We start from the raw sequence: 9,273 nt of genomic DNA on the forward strand, positions 1-9,273 counted from the left end.
CCAATGTAATTTAATCTAGGTAAAGCCAAATCTGTTAGCCTTCACTGTCAATAAGATGAAAACAGAGCAGGCTCTTTGCTCCTGGGCCAGGACCAACGCCATCATCATTTTAACTATGTTATTGTGACCATGGAAACCAATTTGACATGGCATTGGCACATAACAGCTGGGATGGATGAGGAGTGGCTGGGAGAAGGGGTTGCAGGCGTACAGTAGGTATCTACTAAAACAGAGATTGTGTCTCCTGAGGGAAATATTTTAAAGTATAATTAAAGAATTTTTAGAAAATAGCTTTAGCCTCATTGACTTGCATTCACTTTTCTTCTTATTTCCAGTCCACTATAGCCAAAAAATGAATGGGGGTCTAATTCCTAACCCGTTTGATGTGTGTCATGGATTTAACATAGGATGTCCATGAAATCAAAGACACATTCTGATGCCAAGAAAGGGCTTTTTTTTTTCAATAGTGGCTAAAGTTACTTTAGGTTTTGTGTGAAAAGACATAAAGAACTACAAATGTTCTTCTCACAACATTTACATCATCAAACAACACCGGGAGAGGAGAAACGGCTGTGAGTTTAGCAAGCTTCCAATCCTTCCAGGATGAAAGAAGGAGCATCAAACGTGGAGAAAACCACTATAAATCTGGACGTGTGAGAGCTCCGCTGAGGGGGGAGGAGATTCTGCGCTGATGTCATATGTGCAGCTTGTAATTTATAATCTATTCAATTACAGCTTTTTTACAAGCAAATAAATCTCAGAGTATGTGACGGATGTAGTCGAAAGACACATAATTATTTATCATTTAAATTGAAGTAGAGCATATATGTGATTCGGGGCGTAAGCAAACCAGAAAGTAACACCACCTCGTTCACTTACATTCATTTTTCTTTTGGGTCAGCAGACCCGTGAGCTGACCGGCAGAGGAGGAGACTTGATTGATTGATTAATTGATTGACTGATAGAACTTTATTAATCCCTCCGGGAGGTTCCTCTGGGAAATTAGTTTTTCCAGCAGCAGGCTTTGGTTGGTTTAGGTTGTACAAGAACATAGTGCCTGGTTAGTTTTTACTCTTTTGTTTGCTTCTGATGGCTTTGTATATGAAATACTCAGCTTGGTGCTGCAGATTCAATTCAATTTTATTTATATAGCGCCAAATCACGACGAGTCGTCTCAAGGCACTTCACATAATAAACATCCCAATACAGGTCAGTTCATTAAGCCAATCAGTAAAAAGTTTCCTATGTAAGGAACCCAGCAAATTGCATCAAGTCACTGACTCGTGTTAGTGACTTTACAGCAATCCTCATACTAAGCAGGCATGCAGCGACAGTGGAGAGGAAAACTCCCTTTTAACAGGAAGAAACCTCCAGAGGATCCTGGCTCAGTACAGGTGCTGGCCAGTAAATTAGAATATCATCAAAAGGTTGAAAATATTTCAGTAATTCCATTCAAAACGTGAAACTTGTACATTATATTCATGCAATGCACACAGACCAATGTATTTCCAATGTTCATTACATTTAAATTTGATATTCATAAGTGACAACTAATGAAAACTCCAAATTTGGTATCTCAAAAAATTAGAATATTCTGAAAAGGCTGAATATAGAAGACACCTGCTGCCACTCTAATCAGCTGATTTACTCAAAACACCTGCAAAGGCCTTTAAAAGGTCCCTCAGTCTTGTTTTGAAGGCACCACAATCATGGGGAAGACTTCTGACTTAACAGCTGTCCAAAAGACAATCATTGACACCTTGCACAAGGAGGGCAAGACACAAAAGGTGATTGCTAAAGAAGCTGGCTGTTCGCAGAGCTCTGTGTCCAAGCACATTAACAGACAGGCGAAGGGACGGAAAAAATGTGGTAGAAAAAAGTGTACAAGCTCTAGGGATAACCGCACCCTGCAGAGAATTGTGACGACAAACCCATTCAAAAATGTGGGGGAGATCCACAAAGAGTGGACTGCAGCTGGAGTCAGCGCTTCAAGAACCACCACGAGGAGACTCATGAAAGACATGGGATTCAGGTGTCGCATTCCGTGTGTCAAGCCACTCCTGAACAAGAAACAGCGCAAGAAGCGTCTCGCCTGGGCCAAGGACAAAAAGGACTGGACTGATGCTGAGTGGTCCAAAGTTATGTTTTCTGATGAAAGCAAGCTCTGCATTTCCTTTGGAAATCAAGGACCCAGAGTCTGGAGGAAGAGCGGAGAAGCACAGAATCCACGTTGCATGAGGTCCAGTGTAAAGTTTCCACCGTCAGTGATGGTGTGGGGTGCCATGTCATCTGCCGGTGTTGGCCCACTCTGTTTCCTGAGGTCCAGGGTCAATGCAGCCGTCTACCAGGAAGTTTTAGAGCACTTCATGCTTCCTGCTGCTGACCAACTTTATGGGGATGCAGACTTCACCTTTCAACAGGACTTGGCACCTGCACACAGTGCCAAAACCACCAGCACCTGGTTCAAGGACCATGGTATCCCTGTCCTTGATTGGCCAGCAAACTCGCCTGACCTTAACCCCAAAGAAAATCTATGGGGTATTGTGAAGCGGAGGATGCAATACGCTAGACCCAACAATGCAGAGGAGCTGAAGACGACTATCAGAGCAACCTGGGCTCTCATAACACCTGAGCAGTGCCACAGACTGATCGAGTCCATGCCACGCCGCATTACTGCAGTTATTGAGGCAAAAGGAGCCCCGACTAAGTATTGAGTGCTATACATGCACATTCTTTTCATGTTCATTCTTTTCAGTTGGCCAACATTAGAGAAACAAACATTTTTTCATTGGCCTTTAGAATATTCTAATTTTCTGAGATACCAGATTTGATGTTTTCATTGGTTGTCACCTATAAATATCAAAATTAAACGTAATAAACATCGGAAATACATTGGTCTGTGTGCATTGCATGAATATAATGTACAAGTTTCACGTTTTGAATGGAATTACTGAAATATTTTCAACCTTTTGATGATATTCTAATTTACTGGCCAGCACCTGTATAAGCAGCCATCCTCCACGACTCACTGGGGATCGAGAAGACAGAGTAGAGACACACACACACACACACACACACACACACACACACACACGCGCGCACACACGCACACACGCACGCACGCACGCACACACACACACACACACACACACCAAGCAATGTGTCTATGGTTACATTGTGATTGCTTAGTAAATATTCTATTTGGCGAGAGATAAACTTTATTATATTTATCCTAGTGAATCTATAGTTAAACGGGTAAACTAGCAGTAGCACATCCAGATGAGCTGGGAGTCACAGGCAGGGCTTCTACTCCACCGTCTTATTTTAATGGTGGCTTGTTTGTGACTATGTGGCACTATGGCCAAACCCAGAAAGTGAAAGATTAACATTTTAAGCCGGGCGGACACTGTGCGACTTTTTCACTCGTAGCACTCAGCTTCAGCTCAAACTGTACGACTTCCTCGCAGGGCAGATCTCACGAGTCATGCGCTCACACTGCACGACCCAGTTCTCGCATGCGACCTGACTGCTCACACTGTACGTCTGGTAGCAACACGTCGTCCCTAAAAATATGCTAAAAATAGCCGTTTTTACTCAACACACCAGACTTTTTTGTCTTGTTTTGCCTGTTGTCCTTCGGGAGTGCTGCAGGAGGACACACAGGGATTTATGGGGGTTGGATGAACGAAATAAAGAAAGTAAATCTGTGTTTTGTGATCAGTTTAATTTGACATGAACACGACAAACACGCTTTATTGACAATCTTTGTGAGTAAAAAAAACGTGTAGAAACAAAAACGAACAATGTGTGTTATTAGGGAAATAGCGGGGAGCGGTGTTGATGCAGTATTGCGCATGCGCCGTGAGCGGTTCTGGTACATTTTGGGTCGCAGCTGCTCGCTGCGCCGCTTCAACAGTGCGATACCCTCACGAGGGACGAGCAAAATTTTAAACACGCCATAAGTCCGTGCGACCTCACGTCTGCTGATCGGCAGCTGGTCATCATGTGAATTCCTCTTTACGTGTGGCATTAGATGTTGTTGCCCCTTTAAAAAAGAAGGTAATTAGGGACAGGAAGTTGGCTCCCTGGTTTAACTCTCATCTACGAGCCTTAAAACAAAACTCTAGGAAATTGGAGAGAACATGGCGCTCTACGCACCATGAGGAGGCCTACCTGTCCTGGAAAAATAGTCTTTTGCTTTATAAAAATAAGCTTCGACAAACTAGGACTGCTTATTTTTCAGCATTAATTGAGGAGAATAAGCATAATCCTAAATTTCTTTTCAGTACAGTTGCTAAACTTACACAGAATTGTAGCTCTGAGCCCTCAGCAGCAATGACTTCATGAGATTTTTTACAAGTAAAATTAATTCTATTAGAAACAAAATCTTTAGCATCCTCCCTAATGCGATTTCTTCTTCCTCAGTAAGTGAGGCAGCTTCAGAGGTAACTGTAGAACCTCATCTGTGCTTGAACCGTTTTGATCCAGTTGAGCTTTCAGAGTTATCAAAAATATTAGCTTCATCTAAACCTTCAACTTGCATTTTGGATCCAATCCCAACCAAATTATTTAAAGATGCATTTCCTTTGGTTACTGCCCCCATTCTAGATATAATCAATCTATCCTTAGTAAATGGGTATGTACCACAAGATTTTAAGGTTGCTGTAATCAAACCTTCACTTAAGAAGCCTTCTCTGGATCCAGATGACCCAATGAATTACAGACCAATATCTAACCTTCCATTTTTATCCAAAGTCCTGGAGAAAATAGTGGCCATCCAAGTATGTGAACATTTAAACACTAATGATCTGTTTGAGGAATTTCAGTCTGGTTTTAGAGTATCACAGCACTGAAACTGCATTAGTGAGAGTTACAAATGATATTCTCATGGCCTCAGATAAGAATCTTGTGTCTGTTCTAGTCTTGTTAGATCTCAGTGCTGCCTTTGACACAGTTGATCACAATGTTCTTTTAGAAAGACTTGAACATGTTGTAGGGATCAAAGGAGCAGCGTTAGGCTGGTTTAAATCCTACCTGTCTGATAGATTTCATTTTGTAAATGTACATGACAAATCTTCTTCATACTCCAGGGTTACTTGTGGAGTACCACAGGGTTCAGTGCTTGGACCAATTCTTTTTACTATGTATATGCTCCTAATTGGTAAAATCATTAGACAGCATGGGATAAACTTCCACTGTTATGCTGACGATACTCAGTTATATTTATCCATTAACCCTGATGAACCTAATCAGCTAGCTAGATTACAGGCTTGTCTTGAGGACATAAAAAATTGGATGACTCTAAACTTTTTGCTTTTAAATCAAGACAAGACGGAAGTTCTCATCTTTGGACCAGAAATCCAGAAAAGGAAATTGCTTAGCCAATCGCCTGACCTTAATGGCATTACATTAATCTCCGAGAACAAAGTAAGGAACCTTGGTGTTATCTTTGACCAGGACATGTCATTCAAATCCCAGGTTTCACAAGTTTGTCGGATTTCCTTTTTCCACCTTCGGAATATTGCTAAGATTAGAAGCATACTTTCCAGGAGTGATGCTGAAAAACTAGTTCATGCATTTATTACATCAACACTGGATTACTGTAATTCATTACTCTCAGGAAGTCCACAGAATGTAGTTAAAAGTCTTCAGCTTGTCCAAAATGCTGCAGCTAGAGTTCTGATGAGAATTAAAAAGAGAGATCATATCTCTCCTGTCTTAGCTTCCCTACATTGGCTACCTGTTAAATTCAGAATAGGTTTTAAGATCCTTCTTCTCACATACAAAGCTCTTAATAATCAAGGTCCATCATACATCAGTAATCTGATTGTTCCATATGTTCCTAACCGAGCACTTCGCTCTCAGACTGCAGGTCTACTGGTGGTTCCAAGAATATCTAAACTTAGGATGGGAGGCAGATCTTTTAGTTATCAGGCTCCTCTCCTGTGGAACCAGCTCCCAGCTTTAGTCCGTGAGGCAGACACTTTGTCTACTTTTAAGAATAGGCTTAAAACATTTTTATTTGATAGGGCCTATGGTTAAAATCTGATGTTAGCCTAAATCTGGACAAGTGGGGGATTACAGAGAGGTGGAGTGTACAGTCGGTTAAGACGGCTCTCCCTTGCCCTGACTCCAACATGCCTCCATCTAAATAGGATAGATTATCCAGAGTTATCTCTGTAGTTATGCTGCTATAGGCTTAGACTGCTGGAGGACACACTGACCACTTTTCACACTCTACTGCTTTCTTCTACAGTCTGCTCTTTAACTGTACTATTTTGTGCAATTTCAGCTGTTAACTTTATTTTCTCTGTAAGTGTTTTTCTCCCCAGAAGAAGCTACAACGATGTTCTGCTGAGCTGTGGTGGCCTCATGGAGGGGGCCATCGTCTAGCACACTGCTGCTAACCACTAAAACATTCTCCCTCTCCTGATAATAACTTTTTGTTTTCATTGACTTTTGATGTGCTACTACTAGTTTATCAGTTTAATTATAGATCCACTAGGATAAATACAATAAAGTTTATCTTTCACCAAATACAATATTTACTAAGACATCACAATATAACTATAGACACATTACTTGTGTGTGTGTGTCTGTGCGTGCGTGTGTGTGTGTGTGTGTGTGTGTGTGTGTGTGTGTGTGTGTGTGTGTGTGTGTGTGTGTGTGTGTGTGTGTGCCTGCTCTGTCTTCTCCATCCCCAGTGAGTCGTGGAGGATGGCTGCTTATACTGAGCCAGGATTCTCTGGAGGTTTCTTCCTGTTAAAAGGGAGTTTTCCTCTCCACTGTCGCTGCATGCTTGCTTAGTATGAGGATTGCTGTATAGTCACTGACACTAGTCAGTGACTTGATGCAATTTGCTGGGTTCCTTATATAGGAAACATTATTTCTGATTGGCTTAATGAACTGTGAATTGGAATGTTTATTATGTGAAGTGCCTTGAGACGACTCTTGTCGTGATTTGGCGCTATATAAATAAACTTGAATTGAATTGAATTGGTCACGTGGTGTTAATCGCCTCTCGTAACCCCCTGTACACTACACGACTGCTCGGCGCAAAACTCGCCCCGATGTCGTGGATTCTCGCACGAATGGAAAATCGGCTCAAAAAAGTGAAAAAGTCGCACAGTGTACGCCCGGCTTTAGTCTAAAGCATAAGAAGCAGAATAAATATTGTTTTCACCTGCTTCAAGATTTGTTATAAAAAGCTGTTGTTAGTTCTTTTGGTGACGCCTCCTCTGGCCTGCAGGCCACATCTGCCCATGAATGCTTCAGTCAAGGACAGCATGGGAGAGAAGTCAAGGCCAGGCTTTAAATATCACCTGGAGGTTTGAGGGTTAGAACAAACTCCCAAGATTTATAAATGGCCATCCTTATATCACATTTTCACCACATTTTACTGAAGGTCTGCTGAAATCATTCAGACAAGCTGCATCACTTGGTTTGGAAGCTGCAGTGTTACTGAGAACCATTCGGCAGCCCTCCGTGACAATGGCTAAGAGGGTCACCAGGGTCAGACCGTCCTCAGGGGCCATTTTCTGCAAGAGATACGAGAGGTGAGCACTCCCTCTCACCCTGCCCTCAAGCTGGTTAACACGCTGCCAACCAGGAGGATGTTTTCACTTCCTCTGATCAAGAAAAACCTGAATGTGTAACTGTTTCATTCCTCAGGCACTAAGGTGGCTGTTTCCAGTAGCACTCGTCTAGATGCGTGTGTGCATGCGTGTGTGTGTGTGTGTGTGTGTGGGTGTGTGTGTGTGTGTGTGTGTGTGTGTGTGTGTGTGTGTGCGTGTGCAGACAGCACCTGTCTCAGAGAAGCTGATGTTGTAGTCAGGGCAGACATGCACTGTCGGTGCAACAGAGACTCTGCTAACATAAACAAGTTTGAGTTTTTGACAACAGGAGGAGGACAACAGAAACCAGACTCAGCCTGTAAAAAAATAAGGTTTTTCAGTGTCTTAGTAGCTGAGGTGGAAAATGAACAGAATAAAATGTCGGAGGCTACGTGAACAGCAGCTAGGAATGTAGCAATCGTTCAAGTGGAAAGGTGTCAACGCGGAGGCAGGAGAGAAAGAAATGAAAGAAAACATTTCTGTTTACTACAAAGGAACGCACCCTTCAGTCACAGGAATGCTAACCCGTTACACTTATTTGCTCAAAATTGATGAGATTTGGGTTTTTTTTTTCAGTTGGAGGTAAATCTAACAGTATGAAGCATGGATCTGCTGTGAAGTGTCTGCACTAACCTCTTAAAACTGACATTCACTGCAACAACAATTATTTGCATGTTTTATAGCTCGGTGTCTCCTACAAGGAGGATAAATAATATTAAAAGCACACCATAATCCTACTTCCGGATCATAAATGTGCATGGCAGCTGCGTTTCCGGTTTGTGTCCACAAGGTGGCCCGCTGGTATAAAGCGTAAGTTCCTTCTGGACAAAGAACGTGTGCTGTGATGTCACTGGCTCAGGAGACCATCAACATTCAGAGTAATGGCTGATGTATTTGGGAGGATCTGGTGAAATAAGGGATTGTTTCTCATTTTAAGGTGTAGGATTAAAGCCAAAATCACACCAGAAAGTGGGAGGTCTAGAGGAGGGTGGGTAGGAACACCGTCATCTGCCTCCACTTACCAGTCTGGTGTTCTGGCTCTATCCAGCATCTCGACCACAAACTCAGAAGCAAACTTCCTGCCAAGTCCGGCTCCGCTGCACTGCTTCCAGGGCCGCGTTTGATATTTAGCTGATGCTGGGATTTTATTGTCAGCCTCATCTTTTTTTTCAGCTCTTGATTCTACAGAAAAGGAACAAACGCTGTTGTCAACAGAGGAAGGGCGGGCTGTTTTCCCAACATCTGCCCTGGTCCACTGGTTTTCCCATGAGATGGAGAGACGTGGAGGGTCAAAGATGAACACTCTGCTCTGAGAGATTTAGTTTCATTCACCAGTGGAAGGTTTTCAGCGTAGGACCAGGACCAGTGTTAACCTAATGTAGTGACCTCTGTGTCTCTGTTTAAAAACACACATGCTTCATCATTTGGATGTTTATTTACTCCCTAAAACAGAAGCTGTCTTCATGTATCAGAAATGCTTCCAGCAGTAATATCCGTGAACGTATGGAGAAACAGATCTGATAGCATGACGGTGCTTCCTGGTGGAGACTGGCTCAGATGTTGGAGTGTTTGAGGTAATGGTGAGTTCACGGACCGGCTAATTACGCTCATTATCTGAGCAGATTCTGATCTCCAGAGAATGTTTGATCTTTTTCTAAAA

This window comes from Nothobranchius furzeri, chromosome 5 (genome assembly GCF_043380555.1).
Source record: "Nothobranchius furzeri strain GRZ-AD chromosome 5, NfurGRZ-RIMD1, whole genome shotgun sequence".
NCBI classification, from domain to species: Eukaryota; Metazoa; Chordata; class Actinopteri; order Cyprinodontiformes; family Nothobranchiidae; genus Nothobranchius; species Nothobranchius furzeri.